The 20,980-nt window shown below is 48.5% G+C and overlaps 1 protein-coding gene across 8 annotated transcripts in view; it reads right to left on the bottom strand.

Annotated features, from left to right (window-relative positions):
* The window catches only part of ZNF385A (zinc finger protein 385A), a 211,223-nt gene that overhangs the window by 100,087 nt on the left and 90,156 nt on the right, over nt 1-20,980 (bottom strand). The window contains exon 1 of one of the 8 annotated variants that reach the window (XM_080994813.1): nt 9,831-9,903. The exons of the other annotated variants lie outside the window; for them this stretch is intronic. The gene's annotated coding sequence lies outside the window, so the exon portion shown is untranslated. Of the gene's footprint in view, nt 1-9,830; nt 9,904-20,980 lie in introns of those variants that run through there. 8 annotated transcript variants of the gene reach the window in all.

The following is a 20,980-nucleotide window of genomic DNA, read 5'->3' as shown; positions in this document are numbered from 1 at the left end:
CAGTGGAAGACAAGAGTGCCTGGCGTGCTCTGGTCCATGGGGTCACGAAGAGTTGGCTATCCTGGCTGAGGCTGATAGGAGCTGGAGTCAGGCGACATTCAGAGAGCACGACATTGGCTACCCTTGGGCTACATGGCGACACGGTGTCACCGCTCTGTGTCATCATAAAGCCTACCAGTTAAAGGGCAAAGCTTCCTGTCCACCTCATAAGGGCTTGCTGGGTGGGGAAGCCAGCTGTCAGGATTAATAAGAGGTTCCCTTGCTTCCATATGCTAGCTTTTGCACCACCAAAAATGCCACACCAACTTCCCAAAATGGATGGTGAAGTTGGAGGAAGCATTTCAGCTCAGCCCCAGCTTTCACCCCAGAGATGCAAGGATAGAACAACGCCGCTATCTGCATTCACAAAGAATCATAGGCAGTTTTCAACATCATACGCAAGGTGCAGAGTAACTTTGATTCTAGCCTCTGCCACCTACCTCTGTGGTCTTCGCCCCGGCAGAGGAGAGCAACGGTGCAACAGGAAGTGAGGAACCAGCCACAGAGATAGAGGGTCAGCTGTCCTTGCAGCGACTGCCTTCTCGGTTCCTGTTACAGGCACGAGGGAGAAGCCCATCCCCACCAGCCCTGCCCCATGGCAGAAGCCCTCCTAAGCTTATGGGGTTCCCACAAGGCTAAAACACGGCCTTAGCCCTCCAGAAGTGAAACTTGCCCTGCTGAATCGTGCCCTGAGATCCCTTCGTTCCTCCAGCCCGGGCACACACAGAAGTGCAGAGTCAAAATCAACCTGCTACTTTAAAGGCCGCCTGTGTCCTTGCTGTCTCCGGCCTGTCCCTGTCACAGTTGCTTGGGAGGACTAGGATGGCGCGAGGGCTTAAAGGAGATTAGCGTCCACTTTTACCCGGCAGGCACAGTGGCAAAGTTCCAAAACAGGAGCTAGAGGATCCCTCCAGAAGACCAGGGAGATAATAAGGGCCTTCTGGGTTTCAAATCATACACACACAGAGAGAGAATGAAGCCAAATGCACTTACCTAATACATCCACAGCTATTACCTATAAACTAAGGGCTAATCCACATTTAACTTTTGCCTTGATTTTTCCGGACACAGGTCTGTCCTTAAAAGCTCCATATCTGCACATTTTCTTTTTCTGCTCTGGAGCTTTCCCCGTGAAAACCCACCCTTTAGTGTTACTTATTTTTTGTTTGTTTGTTTTAAATACCGCCCTTCGTCAAAATATCTCAGGGCAGTTTGACAATCCAAACTAAGGGATATGCTTTCCAGGTAGACTTGAACTCTAGCACATCTCAGATTTAGAAATGAATGCCCTAATCTTCTGCATGTTTACTCGGGAGTAAGTCCCACTTTGTTCCCTCGGGCTTACACCCTAATTCCTGGTTGTAGGCATTTCTGGAGAACTACACAAAGGACTTTGGCAGGTTGTCCCACTCACCTGTCAAAATTAGGCTGCAGGGATGGGGAGTGTGAGGATCTGGCCAAGCCAAAAACAGCCCCCCACTCTTGCCCTAACAAGTTAGGAATTGCATCCGAAGCTTGTTTGAAGGGAGCACTGTGGGGTTGAAGAAAACCCATCTGCTCTCTATAGATATCTTCCCCCTCTTTCCTCACAGTAAAACAGCTCCTTTCTTACCCATTACGTGCAATGTTGCAATTTTGTGTTTTGCATTGGTACTTTTGGTTCTTCAATGGCTACAACACAGAGCGAAACAGTCAACTGACCCTCTGAGCAAGTCCTAAATGTCAGGAGACCAACTATGGTGCTCAGGAATTAGATGTCTGCAATCCTCTGCAGCAATGCCAGAAAGGAACAGCTATGAAAATGAAGTCTGGAGGTGGTGGGGGGAACGGGGGGACGAGACGGGATGACTTGCCCATCACCAGCGCCACAAGTCGCTTGACTGACAGCTTTTCAAAGATCTAAATACAGAGAAGGGGGATTTCCCCGAATTCAGCAGTTGAGCAATTTGAGTTTCTACCCTTCATGCCCACCAGCAGCAGCAAAATTTATTTTGAGGGAGGAAAACCATCCGAAACCATCTGCCTGTGTTAATGCAAGCATGTTTTCCTCCCTAACGAGGCCACACAGAACATCAATAAAAGATGGCACTGCAATTTGTGTGGGTGGTGACAGAAGGGTGTGTGTGTGTGTGTTTGGGCTTGCGTATAGTAAGGAAGAGAAGGCCTGACGCTTTGCAATAATGATCTGGGGCTGGGAAAATGTCATGCACCTGGTGCTGCTGCTGTTGTTTTTGTGAAAAAGAAATATGATACTAGAAGTGGACATGCGCGCACACACACACACACACACACACCCTCTTTCCCCACAAGCCTGAACAAGGCTGGCACCTAAGAAACTGATACTGCTGGATATTTGAGGGGACCAGAACTGAGCCAGAACATTTTGGTACCTGGGAGGTGAAAAAGCCAGGTGGCGCTCTCTCTCTCGCTCTCTCTCTCTCTCTCTCTCTCTCTCTCTCTCACACACACACATGGTTGCGTCCTTGCTTGCTCCACTCACCAAGCCCCTTAGACCTTACCAACTCCCTCCCCTTGCATCTCACCAAACCTCTCCCCTTAGACCTCCTCCCCACCACCAAACATACTTTCCCACCTTGCACTCATGATACCGCAAAGAGGAGGAAGCAAAAGATGCTAGAATTAGGCATGGGATGGGAAGCTCCCCTTGGCATCAATTGTAGCTCCCCCCATCCCACCTACCCAGGCCGTTTTCAGCACCAAGAAATGAAGGGAGGGGGCACTGAGGAAGAGATTTGTGCTTCCTTCTTGCTGCGCTACCACTGAAACTTGAGAAGTGCTGGCTGTGTCTAATTTGGGGGGTTTAGAAAAACAACTACCAAGATGTGGTTACTAGCCATACAATTACTTTTAACATTTGGTTTGAGCCTAAGGTAAAGGTAAAGGGACCCAACCATTAGGTCCAGTTGTGGCCGACTCTGGGGTTGTGGCGCTCATCTCGCTTTATTGGCCGATGGAGCCGGCGTACAGCTTCCGGGTCATGTGGCCAGCATGACTAAGCCGCTTCTGGCGAACCAGAGCAGCGCACGGAAACGCCGTTTACCTTCCCGCCGGAGCAGTACCTATTTATCTACTTGCACTTTGACGTGCTTTCAAACTGCTAGGTTGGCAGGAGCAGGGGAGCAACGGGAGCTCACCCCATCGCGGGGATTCGAACCGCCAACCTTCTGATCGGCAAGCCCTAGGCTCTGTGGTTTAACCCACAGTGCCACCCGCATCCCAGCCTAAGCTTCACTAAAATCAATGTTAGTCATCAGTGGGGTTTGCACAGAATTCCCCCATCTCCCACTCTTCCAAACTCGTAGGAAGGCTAGTTTGGCTGAGGGCATTCCCTAGCCACTGCTTCCACCTGTTAACACCCACAACAGTTGTCACCCATACAAATTGCAGTGCCATGTTTTACTTGATGTGATGTTTGGCCTTGTTATTTGGACTACCATGGTTCCTTGCACAGTGACAGAGCAGGAAGTGACAAAGCGCCCAGGATGAGTAACAGATATTCCTCAGCACTGCTCCAGGAACCTATTTCTGGATTTAGAAAGCTCATTCAAGATAACCCACAGGAATATTCACCTACCTTATAATTAAGCTTATTTAACAGATGTATAACTAGGGCTGGGTAATATCTGGTTTTCAACATCACGGTATATCACCAGCTAAACACTGTGATATACCAATATATCACGATGTCTGAAATAAGGATGGAACTATGTACAGGCAAATGCTAACCCACCTTTTAAGAAACCTTATTCATAAAGCAGTTTACAAAACACACCATCAGCACATAAACAATAAAAATTTTTTTGAAACCTCTCTTTCGTAATACTACTAAAAGCCAGCGCAACAAATAGTCCAGCATTATTTAAACATATAAAACTCAAACCCACAACACCATTTCTCTAGCTGTTTGCAATTAACCACTGAAGGACATCACAAAAAGGTCCTTTCAAGGCCTATGCATAAACACAGTGAGGGACGGGACTTGATCACACAATGAGGGAGCTTCATTTCACAACTGTGGGGCCACCACTGAGAGGGCCCTGTTCTGTATGCCCACCACAGGGATTGTCTTTGTAGGTTGGCACCTAAGCAGGGCCTCAGAAGTACACCTTAATGCATGGGCAACTTGATCTTTTAGGTAAACCCAGACTATTTAGGGCTTTAAAGGTCAATATCAGCACTGTGAATCGGGCCTGGACACACAGTGAAACCGGTACAATATAGGTACAGAACAGCTATTAAGACAGCAGAAATGTTACATGAGCCAGTTCTATGCCTTAAGGCCCCCATACAAGTCCTCGTCTTCTCGCCTTCTTCTCTGAAACCCACACAAAGCAGAACATGTGCCAGCATGCAGTTGAGGCCTGAATATTTAAAGTGCGTGCCCAAGACATTTCACTCTCTAAAGTGGAGTCGAAATGAGGCATCTTCCCCACCCTTAGGCTAGGACCAGCACTTATAGGGATTCTTGCTGCAGTATTAAGACAACGCATTCTGGTCTTCATCTAACCTTTCCCCTGGTGCAGCCTGAAGTGAGCTGCTCCGCTCTGCTGCCTGGCCTTAGAAGCTTAAAAAGTAACATACACATCAAGTGAAACGTGCAAGTCCTGAGCTGTGGACCACATAATGTGACAAACCAGAAACTGCATCTTAGCTTGTGAAGAGTAGCTTTTGTTCACCATCGAACAACAGCATCTGTCACATCTGGGATTAGGGGCAAGATCAAAGGGTGTAGTTTTTTAATTAAGTTTGACATTCAGCTCCTCTATTTTTAGCAATTAAGTTACAAAATTTATACCCTCTTTCCCTTCTCTCCCTCCCAACCATTGTGCTGTGATGTAAGGCGCAAAACTAGCCACAGAAATCTGCTACATTGTGGGAGGGGAATCAATGTCTTAAAATGCCATTGTTTTGTAAAATTAATTAGCAACATAACAAACGTTACGTGCCGAAATGGGTATGTTACCAGTTTCCTTCATCCCCCACCCTCTGTCCAGAAGTGGGGAGCCTCTAGCGAATGGACCAAGTTTGGTCCAACAGTTCATTTGCCCTAAACCACACCTACCAGCTCCACACCTGATGTAATACGTGACGTCAGATGTAGGGAAGGTAGAGACCTTGCAGGATTGGCTTATTTGCACAGCTGATCCCTGCAGAAAGCAGGGCTGAACTTCCCACTGGGCCATAAAGGTTCCCTACCCCTGCTGTTAGGGACGCGTGTGGCACTGTGGGTTAAACCACTGAGCCTAGGACTTGCCGATCAGAAGGTCGGCGGTTCGAATCCCCGTGACGGGGTGATCTCCCGTTGCTCGGTCCCTGCTCCTGCCAACCTAGCAGTTCGAAAGCACATCAAAGTGCAAGTAGATAAATAGGTACCGCTCCGGTGGGAAGGTAAACGGCGTTTCCGTGCGCTGCTCTGGTTCGCCAGAAGCGGCTTAGTCATGCTGGCCACATGACCCGGAAGCTGTACGCCGGCTCCCTCGGCCAGTAAAGCGAGATGACCCCAGAGTCGGTCACGACTGGACCTAATGGTCAGGGGTCCCTTTACCTTTACCCCTGCTCTAGTCGTTGGAAGAATAGAATGTCCATGAGGCCCTGGAATTTTGCAGGTCTGAAAGGGAGGCTGTCTTCAGATCTCCCCTTCCAAGCAGCATGAAAAGACCCCTGCTGTTGCCCCTCTCATGGCAGACAGGGCAAAAAGGGAAAACTGGATCTGCTCGATCCAAAGCCCTCACAATCCCTTACAAGCCCACAGAACGGGAAGGGTGAGGGAGAGAGCAGTACGCACTCAGAGGGATTCACTCTCCCTTCCCCAGTCTATTTCTCTCCAGCATTCCCAAGATACTGCATGCTGCTGAGCTGTCATATCTTAAAATATTTACAAGTATTTCATTAAAAATGATTTTCATGTAATACTATGAGTAGAACTTTAAGAACCACAATAGCTGGGCTTTATTGAATTCCTTCCCGAATCAAATATTTCCAGTTCAAATACTTTAGAATATGAGAGAAGGGAGGGGGTATTTTGAGACATTTATGCAGCAGGTAATATTAAAAGGGGGTACTTTTTATTAGATTAAGAATTTATAAGCTGCTTCGCAAACAAGTTTTCCAAAGCAGTGTTCAGTAAAGGTGTCAGCAAACCTAATGTATACGAGAACTACATGCACAGCAATTTAAAAGCAAATCTCAGAAACACCAGATTCGGTATGCATTATAAAATGGCTTCAACGAGCTTTAGGGAAGGCCCTCTTTAAAAGATAAGTTATCGGTAGTCTCTGCTATGCATTTGCCTAATTTCAATCGGAACCAGATTCCAGGGGCTTGGAACTGCAATTCTAAATGTCTGGTTTTTAGCTGATGTCAGGTGTGCAGTCCTCTTAACAATGCTCCACCAGAGTAACACAGTTCCAGCCATGTGTGTATGGGACAAGGAGACCCCTCAGGTAACATGGGCACTAGTTGCATACGGCTTTCAGTGTTAGAAGCAACTGAGACTGGTACCCTATTGGCCGCCCGTGCAGTTCCCTTGGCGGTGGTGTTGAGAGGATGCCCCAGGCAACAGCCTAGTTGCCATGTTTTGCACTAGCTGCAGCTTACAGACCATGGCCAACGGAAGCCCCACATAGGGTGTGTCACAGTAATCCAGTCTTGCAGTTATCAGTGCCTAGACCACAGCTCCAATACTGTGGCCACCTCATGAGAAGAGAAGTCTCCCTGGAAAAGACCCTGATGTTGGGAAAGATGGAGGGCACAAGGAGAAGGGGACGACAGAGGATGAGATGGTTGGACAGTGTTCTTGAAGATACGAAGATGAGTTTCACCAAGCTGCAGGAGGCAATGGAAGACAGGAGTGCCTGGCGTGCTCTGGTCCATGGGGTCATGAAGAGTTGGACACGACTAAACAACAAAGACCACTGTGGTCTAGCTCCCATGCTCCAAGAATGGTCATAGCTGCCTTCCCAGCAAAAGCTGGTAAGAGGCTCTCCTAGCTACTGATATTCCAGTGGCATAGATGCATTGAAGAGCACTCCCGGACTATTCACCTGCAACCCCATTCAGAGCAGGAACTTGGCCTATTTATCAGACACAGGGACCACTCACTCTCAGATCCTCCATCTTGCAAGGATTCAAATTCGGTTCACTGGCCCTCGTCCAGCCTATCACTGCTTGCAGATACCTGCATGGTCACTCCTGATTCAGATGTTAAAGAGATCTGGAGCTCTGTGTCATCAGCATACAGATGACTGCCCCCAGTGGTTTCATGTAGGTATTAAATAACACAGAGCACAGAATAGTGCCCTACAAAGCACCATAGCACAAGGGGGCCATGGATTACTCCCCCAATGCTGCTCTCTGTATTCGACCCTGCAGAGTGGAACAGAACCACCTTAAACAGTGACCCTGTTCCCATGGAGCCAATCCAGAGAGACAGACTACTAGCCAGGTATCACTCCCATTGCCCCTCACTCAATAAATACTGTTCGTCAGGGCAACCAAGACAATTTAGCCCCCAAACCAGGTCTGAACCTAGAATGGAATGGGCCTAGATTATCAGTTCAATCCAAGAACAACCGCAGCTACTGCCAAAACCCTTTCAACCGCCTTCCCAATAAATGGTGAATTTATTCTCCTTAGCTTTGTTTACTAAAGGTAAGTCCAGTAAACATGCCGAATTAGGTCCCAATTAATTTAGGGAACGCAACTCAAAATTTTATGGCAAGCACACACATCTTTTCTTACAGACCCTACAACTCGCCTGTCAGTCAGGGCCTATTTTTCTTTAAGGAGGAAAACGTATGCAAAACTCTCTTCCCCAACCAAGAAGAGATGGCATTAACAGGAGCAGCAAGAGAGTCACCAGGGTTATATGCACCACTCTGGCCTTTGCAGTTCCAGCACGCAGAGCAAATACCCCACCTGCCCAACAAACAAGCCGGCCCAGGCTTTAGTGCGAAGTGTATAGAGCTGGCTTAGCCAATCATCATGTCTATCCCCCTGGGTCTGTTCCTGCCTCTCCAAAGGAGCACAGAACAAGCAGGAAGCATCAGGGAACAGCCTCTTTTCAACACTCTTCGACTTCTTAGCAATTCCTAGCAGGCAGTCATGCTGTTTCGTTTCCCCCAAGCACACGCAGGAGATTCCCCAACTGGATTGCCCGACATTTTTATCTCTAGTTTTTAAAGAAGCTGAGGTGAGAGCCTTCTGAATCACAAGAGCAGTAGCACTGGGGAGGTGGGGGAGGCACTTAACCCTTCCCCTCCCATCTTCGTTTTTCCTATCGAAAACACCCTTCCAAAAGGTATTGCTGGCCCCTCAGAGGGGAGCGGAACACAGGAGAAGCCATGATGCCCTTGCTCCTCACCCCCATTGCCGCTTCAATGTCAAGGGCCACCAGGTGAGCTCCTGTCCCCAGGTCAAGACCGGCTGCAAGCTACTTTTGTGATCCAAGTCCCTCCACTCATAAGCAGGTAGTGGAAGCATTTCACAAGCTGGGGGGCAGCGGGAGGAGATGCAACAGAGCAAAATCATTGACGCCACTGAGCTGCAGCGGCAACAAATCCCAGAAGGGCACGAAACTAAGTGGACCAGACAGGCGCGACAGCACCACCGATTCTCCCAGCTAATGTCTCCCTTGGGATTTCTTTTGGAGAGGGGAAGGTGGGGGGGGGGGTGCAGCATGCCATTTACCTGACCAAAGGCCCCCACCCCACCCCCACCCCGTGCCCTCCCCATCCCCCAGTAGCTTCGCTCACTCGCACATGCAAGAAAGCGCAGGGCGATTACATAAAAAAGACAGAGCTGGAAATCGCCCAGATGCAGTGATTCCCAGTTCCCCGTTCCTTTCCTCCCCCCATCAAGAACCCAAGCCACCCTCCCCCCCCCACCATGGAGCTGCCCTCCCTCCCTCCCCACCCCAACCGCTCATAAGGGGCTCTGGAAAGCACAGCCAATTAAAGACGCTCAAAAGTGGGGCAAGCATGCAGCAGAGGGAGGAGGGGGCTGCTGGAAAAACTGCAGGTGGGGGGGTCTTGTGGGATAGGGGATAGCGATATGACCATCCCCACCACCCTAAAATCAATTTGCCGCCTCCCAGGTTCCAAAAGGGACTGCAGGTGACAAGCCAATGGAAAGGAGGGATGGCGCAGAATGACATACGCATACACCCCACATAATAATAATTGTGTGACACACAATTCTCTCTGCAGATTGGATCTGATATCCTGCTTTATCACTACCCGAAGGAGTCTCAAAGCGGCTAACAATCTCCTTTCCTTTCCTCCCCCACAACAAACACTCTGTGAGGTGAGTGGGGCTGAGAGACTTTAAAGAAGTGTGACTAGCCCAAGGTCACATAGCAGCTGCATGTGGAGGAGCGGGGAAGCGAACCCGGTTCACCAGATTACGAGTCCACTGCTCTTTACCACTACACCACATTGGCTCTCCAAATATTATCCAATGAAGTGAAACAGACAGCACAAGTGGCAGCTGGGAGGCAGGACTCCTGGGTTCTTTCACCACTGCAAGGCTGTGTTGAGCGGGTCTTAGTATATGGGGCACGTTGCTGTCTGGCCTCATATCAGAGTCCCAACTTTTTGGGAGCCCCACACCTCAAGACGGTCATGTTTGAGGAGCAAAGGACCAGACCCTACTTAAGGTGCTTGGATCAAAATAAAGGAAATTCTAGGGATTTGAATGCCAGGACTAAGAAACACACCCCTACAAGCCATGGACCTGTGATGAGTTGGATGAGTAATGGATGATTCTTTTACCTTAAATAATGGCCCCATAGGAAGATTTCTTGCAAGAGAAGAGGAAATAGTTCCCAACAGCTAGTCCAAACACCTGTTACTAGGCAACTAAGGATATGATCCTCAACTACTGTTAGGTCATTTGTCAGGATCAAAGAGGCAGCAAGCCTAGGGGACCAAAGCACTGTGTTCCCAGCGGCCAGGACCTATCCTTCTGCTGTCCATCTCAGCCTTCTCTTGCCCATCTCTGAACAGTTCCTGCAGAATCTCTGCAGACCTCTCTGGCAGAGTTACGTCTCCTCGCCGCCAAAATGGGGGAAGGGACAAAGATAAACAAGGACATCTCTGTCAAAGTCAGATAGAGAGTCCAGTAGGCCAATTCCTCCCAACCGTTGTTTAGCAAACTACTGTCTTGGCAGAAGATTTAGGGCTGCTGATGGCATAACCCATGTGTTTCACTTTACAGAGAGCAGTCCTCTGTTTAAAGCGCTGTCGGTCCTAGCCTAGTTTAAAGAGCAGGAACCATAAAAAGAACAGGAGGAGAGGGTCTTGAAGTTACCTATCCAACAGTTAGCAGTACCTGGGTGGCAGGCTGTGGAAGCACACAGGTCACCAAATCCCCATCTTCTGCCCTGCCCTCCACCATGATGAGTTGTGTTGTCCTTCTGTACATATCAATTAGCACATGCAATTTCTGTGCAAATCTGGGTTCTTTGCGTGTGCGTGAGAGAGATGTATTTCCTCTTTTTTGGTGATGTGTATGTGGCCACATGGGAACCAGACCAGATGTCCATGTTAGTAGTAGTACTCATTGAGTAATGGGATAGTTCCCATAGTACCACTGCCCATCTTTGTCCATGGAGTTTTGCCAACAAAGGTCCGTATAGTTAAAGCTATGGTTTTCCCAGTAGTGATGTATGGAAGTGAGAGCTGGACCATAAAGAAGGCTGATCGCCGAAGAATTGATGCTTTTGAATTATGGTGTTGGGGGAGACTCTTGAGAGTCCCATGGACTGCAAGAAGATCAAACCTATCCATTCTGAAGGAAATCAGCCCTGAGTGCTCACTGGAAGGACAGGTCCTGAAGCTGAGGCTCCAATACTTTGGCCACCTCATGTGAAGAGAAGACTCCCTGGAAAAGACCCTGATGTTGGGAAAGATGGAGGGCACAAGGAGAAGGAGACAACAGAGGACAAGATGGTTCGACAGTGTTCTCAAAGCTACCAGCATGAGTTTGACCAAACTGCGGGAGGCAGTGGAAGACAGGAGTGCCTGGCCTGCTCTGGTCCATGGGGTCACGAAGAGTCGGACACGACTAAACGACTAAACAACAACACCACTGCCCATCCAGGACAAGGAAGTGGAATGCTTAGCCCTGACCCCTGACTCTTGGCCATGCTGAGTGAGGCTGATGGGAGTGAGAGTCCCACAACATCTGGAGGCCACAGTCTTCCCCCTCCATCCTTGTTTCAGACCACCTGGTGCCGAGCGCCCCAACACCACCAACGCAGGCCTGGTCTGCCCATTCGGAGCAGGACGGATTGGGGCACTTCAAACTGCAAGCAAATGTTTGCTCTTGTAATTACTCATCTAAAGACATCCCTACAAGTAAAAACAAAACCCACAAAGGTATTGCGCCAGGGAGAAAAAGCCTAACACAGTCCTATCCGATTTGTGAATGTGTGCATGCATGCGGTTTATGGAAGGGAGCATTTTTTAAACAAAAACAATGACATCACACCCACACAGCCCTTCAGTCTGAAGTAGTTCAGTCTGTTCAACCCCCCTTGGGGCTCCACTGGCTCATTTACACTGCATTCTGCTGACTCCCGTGTAGGCCAGGGCCTCTCCTGGAGAGAAGCTTCCCAGTTCCCTGCCCACCGGTCTCCCAGCATGCCTGCGGGGCTTCTCCCATCCCCTTCTGTTACCGGGAGTTGGCTCCCCTCATCCTGCCACCTCTGAGAACTGTTTTCCTCCCTAGGCAGGTCTCAGCATGAAAAAGATACAGCTGAAATGAAATCCAAGTGTAATTGAGTTTGTCCCTGGGCTTGGGGGTGGGGGAAGCAGCAGGGAGTGCTCAGCTAGTCCTGGTTTTGTGAGGCTTAGCAAAAAACAACAACCAGGGGCAGGGGTGAGGCCTAAAGTCCACATACCCCACATTGATGCACACACACACACACACACACACACACACATGTTCCCACACCTGTGTGTGTGTTCCTGAACAGGGAATACTGAAGCACCCAAACGTTCTTAACCTGTGAGTGCATGCACTCTTCAGGCCACACGGTACATGCTTGCCATACAGCAGCGTTAACCATTGCGTTCTCTCACACACTCACATACCTGACACACGCATGCACTTACATGTATCACAGGCAAACGCGTCACAAATATGCCTTTGCCACAAAACCTCAGCAGTCCGCTCTTTCTCCCCCCACCCAGTTCACCCTGTTTCTCTGACGAAAATCCACAATTCACAGACTTACAGGCATCGCTTCCCTGTATGCACATGCAGGCAGAACTACGTGTCTTTCTATATACACACTTGCAAGAAGCACATCATCTCTGCACCTAAACCCCTCCTGCAACACTGGAGACAGAAGTGCCAGCAGTATTGAATCATCAGTGGCGGGGGTGGGGGGGTCCAGGCCTGAGTCTCTAGCTCCTGTCCACTCTGCAAAACAGAGCCACCAACAGCCACAGATCCCATCTCTTTCCTTCATCCACCCACCCCGCTTCAGCCCAACTCTGCTGCCCAGGATCAGGACCAGATGCAAACCTCAAAGGAGCTCTGTTCCTTGCCGCCATTGGCCAGGTCATAGTACGGTCAAGAGGGAGGAGGGAAGCAGGTGAGACAAAAGCCCTTTGTTTGGGGGAAGGCAGGTGCTGGGAGTGGTATGGCCCGTGCCACTCCTCTTTGAGTGAGGGACGGCAGGGAAGCCGACTGTACAAGGTTTCTTTGCAAACCCCCCTCCCCCCCACACACACTCACTGGTTCCGAGACACACTCAGAATGGGAGAAGATTTTGTTCCCTGGAAGATGCAGGTGCACATAGAGACGTAGGCCCCAGAAGCCTTGAAGCATGGGGGAATTCAGCGCCAAGCTGTGTGTATGATGGGGTGTGTGGAGGGGGCTGGAGAGCAAAATGTGAGATAAGCCAACTAACCAATTAGGACCCAGGAGTCCCAAAGCAACCCTCTACCTTGCAATGCACTAAGTCCTCTCTCCAGAAATGCAGGAGTTTGAGCTTTGGTGCCACAATCCCAGAGGTGACGATCTGCAGTAGTTTTGTGTAGAGGAGGTAGCAGGAGGCAGCAGACAGAGCAAGTAGCAAAGGCTGCCCATTGCCTACTTGCTCTCTCTCTCTCTCTCTCTAGCCAGCAGGGGAAACAGCTAGGACCAAAGAGATGCTCAAATTACTAAACTGCAACTAAAACAAAGATGTGAAGGTCACAGGGAATGAGGCACCAAGCCAGGCTTCTACAGAGTCCTGGCTGCAACCACAAGGGTGGCAAAAGCTGTGGCAGGGACCCACCCACCCCCGGCAAAATGAAAGGATCCGGCATGGATGTTAGTGACAAGTTGGAGGAAAATACCCCTGGCTAAGCTGGAGGCTGAGGTCACAGGCACACCATGTATTTAAAGCACTCTTACACCACACTGACAATTTTGGTTTCCTCAAAGAATTCTGGGAGCTGTAGTTTGTTAAGTGTCTCCTATCAACTCTCAACATCTTTAACAAACTACAGCTCCCAATATTCTTTGGGGGGGAGGGTAGGAAAGTGGAATAGGAGTGCTTTATATGTCCTAGAAGGGGTGGAAGCGGGAAAACCATTTTCTTCACCCCCTTGTCCTCATGTGCCACCAACAAAGAACAGGTGCACGGCAAGAGCTGTTTATTGAGCAACCCCTCCAGATGGCTCACAAAAGCAAGTCAAGCCACATCTGACGGGCTATGTTGGGGGGGGGGAGCAATCGAAGGAAACATGTAGGAGGCAGAGAGAAACCCTGATCTGGCTGTGAAACATCTTCTGCTGCAACATTCAAAGACCGGGGTGAGGAATTAAGTCCTTCCCTACACTAGGTAAAGGTAAACGGACCCCTGACCATTAGGTCCAGTCATGGCCGACTCTGGGGTTGCAGCGCTCATCTCGCTTTATTGGCCAAGGGAGCCGGCGTACAGCTTCCGGGTCATGTGGCCAGCATGACTAAGCCGCTTCTGGCGAACCAGAGCAGCGCAAGGAAACGCTGTTTACCTTCCCGCCAGAGCGGTACCTATTTATCTACTTGCACTTTGATGTGCTTTCGAACAGCTAGGTTGGCAGGAGCAGGGACCGAGCAACGGGAGCTCACCCCGTCGCGGGGATTCAAACCGCCGACCTTCTGATCAGCAAGTCCTAGGCTCTGTGGTTTAACCCACAGCACCACCCGCGTCCCTACCCTACAGAAGCACCAAAGACGTTGGACTGATTCATGTGATCTTGTTGAGGAAGGGGGAGTGGCAAAGTCACCACAAGTTGAATTTCTGATAGAATGCGAGTTCAAGCTACACAGGCTCTAGAATCAACCCAAAATTCCACTCTGAGGAAAAAGTTGTTGCTTTGCAGGCAGTAAAAAAAGGTTGCATGAGCAACAGAATCCTACGCAAGTTCAGTTAGAATTCTGTTCTATCGCATTCAAAAGGTGGGAAATGATTTAGTCCCAGCTGAGCCACCATGGTGTGGTAGTTTAAAGGGTCAGACTAGCACCCAGGAGACAAGGATTCAAATCCTCACTGGGTTACCTTGGGCCATTAACTCTCTCCCTCTCAACCTAACCTGCCTCAAAGGGTTCTTGCGACGATAAAATTGAAAGCGAGACATCCATGCGCACCACTTTGATTTCTTTGCAGGAAAGGTAACCATCAATAAAGAGGCTCCAGTCTCAACATGACCCTGATTGGCACTTTCAATATTAATTAGACGAAGAACTACCCATTTGAAATGGCGAGTCCCAAGAACAAAGGGCTTGCATCACAAAGACTCAGGGGCAGATCAACACCCTGATCTGTGTCCCCAATGTCTCATGGGCCAATTTTAATTCAGCTTTCAATTCACACTTTGTCTTGCTCCACCCAAGTCTTTCTGATCACCGAAGCAGTGAACACGCTAGCCTTTTTGCAGAACAAGAATGTCGGTTTTTTCTTAATCCAGAATTATTTATGCTTATCCCCCAACATGCTTCTTTCAGTCTAGATTTTACATATAGATACATACATCCTGCTGTCCACAAGGATATGGCTACTTCATTCACATTTGAATATTCTCCTCTTCATAGGTTACCCAGTATTTTCCTCCCTGCTCATGCCTATAAAGGGGGAAGTGGCAATTGCAATCTTAGCACCCACCCACAACACCATTGGGCAAGGGGGGATACCCTCCATTGCTAGAACCGCCTACATTGGCTTTGATCCGATTTCAAATGGGTACACTGCTGGGTAATTCAGATTAATCTCTAGAAATGCTTTCAGAGGCATTATTTGTTTGGATTAAGCAGGAAAAAACCCACCAACTCCTCAGTCTCCATTAATTCTAGAATAAAATGTGTGTATGCAGCCGAAGTTTGCTTGGGTCTCCTCCAAGCCTTCCCAAAGTTTATCATATATTGCTTGCACACTCACACACACATCTTCACAGCCTCAGTAGCTAGAAACATACGTCTACCCACAATAAATGAGATTGTTAGGCTATAACATGAACTTCTCTGGGCAGCTTAATTAAGAAGTATAAAATACATACACAGCAACACATGCTAAAATACAGTTCCTATGCTTACCCAGTGCAATCATTTAATATAAGCAACCTTGTGATTATGCGCAGCTCGCAGACATTTTGGTGCCCAAGATAAAAAATGCAAATAGCAGCATCTCTCCTCCACTAATTAACACGAGGCACAATCAAACAATCCACTACAAAATTCTTTTGCCTGGGACTCTTTCTACACTTTCCAGCCTGGGAGGAGAGCCAGATCAGACCACTGCTATTCACCCTCAACAAGATTTGGGCAGAAAAAAATACTCAGTGTATTGTGCCTCTTGGGTCAGATCTGCCTCCTTCTTGGCTGCTTCTAAAAGGCAGCCAAAGCCTGTTGTCCAAGATGGTTGCCTCATCTTGCCTCGGGACAGGGCCACCCCTCAGCGCATGTGCGCGCGTGCACACACACACCAAGTCAGGCTTTTGTCCCATCTAGCTTAATACTGTCTACAAAGAGACTGGTAGTGACTCTGCAAGGTTTCAGACAGGAGTTTCCCTACCTGGGGTTGCTGGAAATTGAACCTGTGACTTTCTGTATGCAAAGCATTTGCTCTGCCCACTGAGCCACAGCCCTTCCCCACATATTCCTCCTCTTAGCTGAACGCCACTTTTAAATGATGCTCCAGGACATAGTTCATTGTAGCCTCCACACAGGACCAGCAGTGTCTCATGGGCCAAGTCAGCCTTGCCTGAAGGAGGAAAAGGAGGAAAGACTCCACCTGCAGCTCATCACCCTTCACAGAGGAGAAGGCCCTGATGAGAACCAGCTGGCTCTGGCCTTCTGGAAAACAATGCCTGTAGTTTCTGGCCCTACCTTGCTGCTTCCTGCTCACCATCTGGGTTCCCTGTCCTCTGGACTGAACCCCTGGCTCTGTGACCATCTGGCTTCCCTGACTTCCGGACTGTCTGTATGTGGATTTTGCTCGTGTAGTTCCTCAGAGACTGCTAGCCCCTCAGTGCCGGATTAAACCCTGTGGAGACCCCTAGGCCAGGCATAGGCAAGCTCGGCCCTCCAGATGTTTTGGGACTACAACTCCCATCATCCCTAGCTAACAGGACCAGTGGTCAGGGATGATGGGAGATGTAGTCCCAAAACATCTGGAGGGACAAGTTTGCCTATGCCTGCCCTAGGCAGTCAGAATATGGGGGGGGGGGGGCGCTTGCAAATGATCTCCTAATAGTTTTCTGTACTTTTCTTTCAAGATCAAATCAATATTATTTTGATCTGTTGTTGTGGGACCCCTAAAAGGCATGGGGCCCATAGGCCAGTGCCTACTCTGCTTATTTGGTAATCCGGCACTGTAGCCCCTGCTTAGTCAGCAATGGGACTTGGAAGGGGCTACAACACAGTGATGAATGGGAATGGGAAGTCCTCTTCATGGCAGCTGCAGCATGTTGGTGGGGGCTGTTTGGAAGCAGTGTACAGTGGTACCTCGGGTTACATATGCTTCAGGTTACATAAGCTTCAGGTTACAGACTCCACTAACCCAAAAATAGTACCTCGGGTTAAGAACTTTGCTTCAGGATGAGAACAGAAATCGTGCTCCGGCAGTGCGGCAGCAGCGGGAGGCCCCATTAGCTAAAATGGTGCCTCAGGTTAAGAACAGTTTCAGGTTAAGTACGGACCTCCAGAACGAATTAAGTACTTAACCCAAGGTACCACTGTAATGAATACAGGAGTGATATTCAGAAAGACAATGCAAAAGCAACAGAAACATAATACTTTCTTTAGAAGTAGAGTTTGGATTTGATATCCCGCTTTATCACTACCCTAAGGAGTCTCAAAGCGGCTAACAATCTCCTTTTCCCTTTCTCCCCCACAACAAACACTCTGTGAGGTGAGTGGGGCTGAGAGACTTCAGAGAAGTGTGGCTAGCCCAAGGTCACATAGCAGCTGCATGTGGAGGAGCGGGGAAGCGAACCCGGTTCACCAGATTATGAGTCCACCGCTCTTAACCACTACACCACACTGGCTCTTTAACCTCTTTGAGGGGTTTTTTTCTGCAATCAAGCAGTATATAAATTTTATTAAATTAATTAATTAAATATCAAGGCCAGCTGGAGCAGAAGGCAAACCTTTCAGAGCATGATGGTTCATCCAGCCTCTAGAGCAGTTCTTGGAAGCTTGCTCTCTTTTTTACAACTAGGTCTGATGCAAAAGGCAATGCACTGCTGGTACTTTGGAATTCAATCTTAATGGACCAGTTTGGCTACCCATACTTTTTGTCATCAAGCCCAATGGTGTTCTAGAGACTAGAGAAAGCTGAACTTACAGACTCAAGTATCCTCCTCCCATGGGTTCATTTTGTGGTCCAACGCAAGTGGCTCGTTCATTCTTGGCCTCAGTTCTCAGTTGTGGTTCCCTCAATGGTGGACTTTCCTTCATTTGAGGTTTTGGGCAGAAGTTGGATGGCCATCAGACACGTATGATTTAGTTGAGATTCCTGCATTGCGGGGGGTGGGGTGGGGGGTGGAGTAGATGACTCTATGGTTCTATGGTTCGATGAATTACAAGCGCCCTGCTTCAGAGAACTCTTGTGATAAGCTCAATATAGATCAAAGTATCCTCCCTGTATTTTCTTATTTGTCAGTTAGAAAGGGAGGAGAGGAATGGGGACCCTGTGAATAGAGGATGTCAGAGAATTCTAGTGGAAGCAGAAGCATAGTTGCTTACTCGCCCCATGTCCGGAACAAAAATCAATCCAGGGAATATGATCAGTATTCACTGCTGCTGTTGCCTTCAGTCCACAAGTGATAGGTAATTGATGGCTTCCCTTCCACCCATCATTTGCAGTGTTCTTCCTTTGCACTGAAATGAATGGGGTGGGATAATGTAATGGCAATGTCATTACGTGGCTATGGAATTAATTGCAGAAAATTTCAGCAAAGTGGACAGCGAGATGAATAGCTCAGCTTTGGGTGGACTACGAACTGCAGAAGAATGGAAACAGCTCTACATGGAACAAATATAGGGTAAAACAGGTAATGCTGCCTTCTTGTATCCCTGCCTGTGAACACTTTAGATGATGCTAGACTCCCAACTTTCAGCAGCTCCAGCCAGCACAGCCAATGGACAGGGATCATAGAACTGTAGAATTGGAAGGTACCATGAAAGTGATCCAGTGCAACCCAATGCGATGCAGGAATCTTTTGCCTAATGTGGGGTTCAAACCCACAACCCTGAGATTAAGAGTCTCCTGCTCTACTGACTGAGCTATCTGAAAAGCAAATACAGTGGTACCTTGGTTGTTGAATGGCTTGGCTCCTGAACAAATTGGCTCCCGAACGCTGCAAATCCGGAAGTGAGTGTTCCGATTTGTGAACATTTTTTGGAAGCCGAACATCCAACGCACCTTACGCAGCTTCTGCAGCCAATTGGAAGCCGTGCCTTGGTTTTCGAATGGTTCCGGGAGTCAAACTGTAATGGGACCTGCAGTCCAATAAACACCTGGATCCCCGCAGGTCCCTCATCCTGGTTATATAAGTAAGCAACCACAGCATTTTTGACTCTATGCAGGCACTTGGTGTTTAAAAAGGTGGAGGAAGCAAGCTCACCTTAGAGGCCCTTATACCTTCCTTCCCACATGTGAGGAAAGGGTAGAGTTAGGAGCCCATCGAAAATGTTGCCAAAATGGCCCACAAAAAGATGGAGTCACACTTGTCCCAAGATGTACAAAACCACACACAAGAGTGGCTTTCAAAGAGAGCTCTGATAACATCGAAAGCTGAATGGGGGTTTCTCCGAGAGTCGTGGCACTCAAGACAATACCCTGACAACAGGAATTTCCTGGCACTAGTGACCTTCCCCTATAATGTATCACTGTAGTGGAGTGTTAGGTTCATTCTAGGCTAAGGACCCTTCACCCAAAGTTCCTTTGGTGTCTCAACATTCCTCTGGGTGAAGACTCAGTCAGGCTAGTAGTTCACCTAGCTCAGTGTATTGATGGCCGTTCTTTGCTTTTTCCTGGGCCCCTAAAGAATCTAGGTTCCTAGCAGGTCCTCCGGCAGACACATTAGCATGGAAATGACTCCTTGAATGTAGAGAGACTGGAAACCATTGGCATGCTGGAGCAATCTGTGGCACATTCATCCCACCTCCCTCCCCTTGAAGTCAGTGTGCAACAACTTCACCACATGGCCACAACTTTAAAGAAAAATGAGGGTGTGGGAGATCAGGGTGGTCTGAAATTATAGAGTGAGAAATACGGTAGATGCAGGGTGACCTCAGCCACTGCAGTGACCGACATATTTGTCTCTCTTTCGCACATCAGCAGCAATGACATTACACTGTGCGCCTTGGCAATAACATCTTATTCTACAGAATCGGTGTAACTCTGCTCCTGCCCTTGACAGCAAACTGTCCTGGCCTGGATGAGAGATGGCTCCCTGCCCATAATCACTGCTGCCAGAAGGCACCACCTCAGCTCTTTTCAAGGGGTCTCTGTCATAGCAGGAGACGCTGCAGAGTCTCTCTCTCTCTCTCTCTCTCTCTCTCTCTCTCTCTCTTCCCCATCCCCAATTCACTCACACAAAATGACCATCCAAGCTTTGTGAGCGAAGATAAATGGTTTTTTTCAAGCTTTGCCATAACAAGCCTCCCAGGCCAAGAAGAAGAAGAAAAATAATAATCACCAACTGTAATTACGACAGAACAAAGATAGATCACTTGGCTACTGGTGCACTTTTTTGTCATGGAGCCAGGTAGAGAAGCAGCTCAAAAGGGAGGAAGAGTTATGCGAAGGTCTGGATGGCGCAACTGCGCTGCGATGTTGTTCAAGCTCCCAGCAGAAGCTCATCTTTTGCCCCCTGGGCAAATGGCTCCCTTGGTTTCTTTCTAACCTACCCTTTGGGAGCAGGAGGGCATTTATCCGACTGCAATCAGCATCGCTTAACTAAGTCGAGATCAGCACCATACATTTTAAAGCATTCTTGTGCCACTTTAAACAGTCATGGCTTCCCTCAAAGAATGCCGAGTGGTTTGTTAAAGATGCTGAAAGTTATTAGGAGACCCCTGTTGTTCCCCTCACAGAGCTACAACCCTCTTCCCAGGGAACTCTGGGAATTGCGAGGGAAATTAATAAAACATTGGGGCATGACGGGTTGGATTTCCATCTCCATCATAATGTCTACATCAGGGGTCAGCAAACTTTTTCAGCAGGGGGCCGGTCCACTGTCCCTCAGACCTTGTGGGGGGCCGGACTATATTGGGGGGGGGGAATGAATGAATTCCTATGCCCCACAAATAACCCAGAGATGCATTTTAAATAAAACCACACATTCTACTCATGTAAAAACACCAGGCAGGCCCCACAAATAACCCAGAGATGCATTTTAAATAAAAGCACACATTCTACTCATGTAAAAACACGCTGATT

This window comes from Podarcis pityusensis, assembly GCF_964106645.2.
Source record: "Podarcis pityusensis genome assembly, chromosome: 2".
In the NCBI taxonomy this organism is placed as follows: Eukaryota; Metazoa; Chordata; class Lepidosauria; order Squamata; family Lacertidae; genus Podarcis; species Podarcis pityusensis.
Note: the sequence above shows the minus strand (reverse complement) of the source record. Positions and strands in the feature narration are given on the sequence as shown.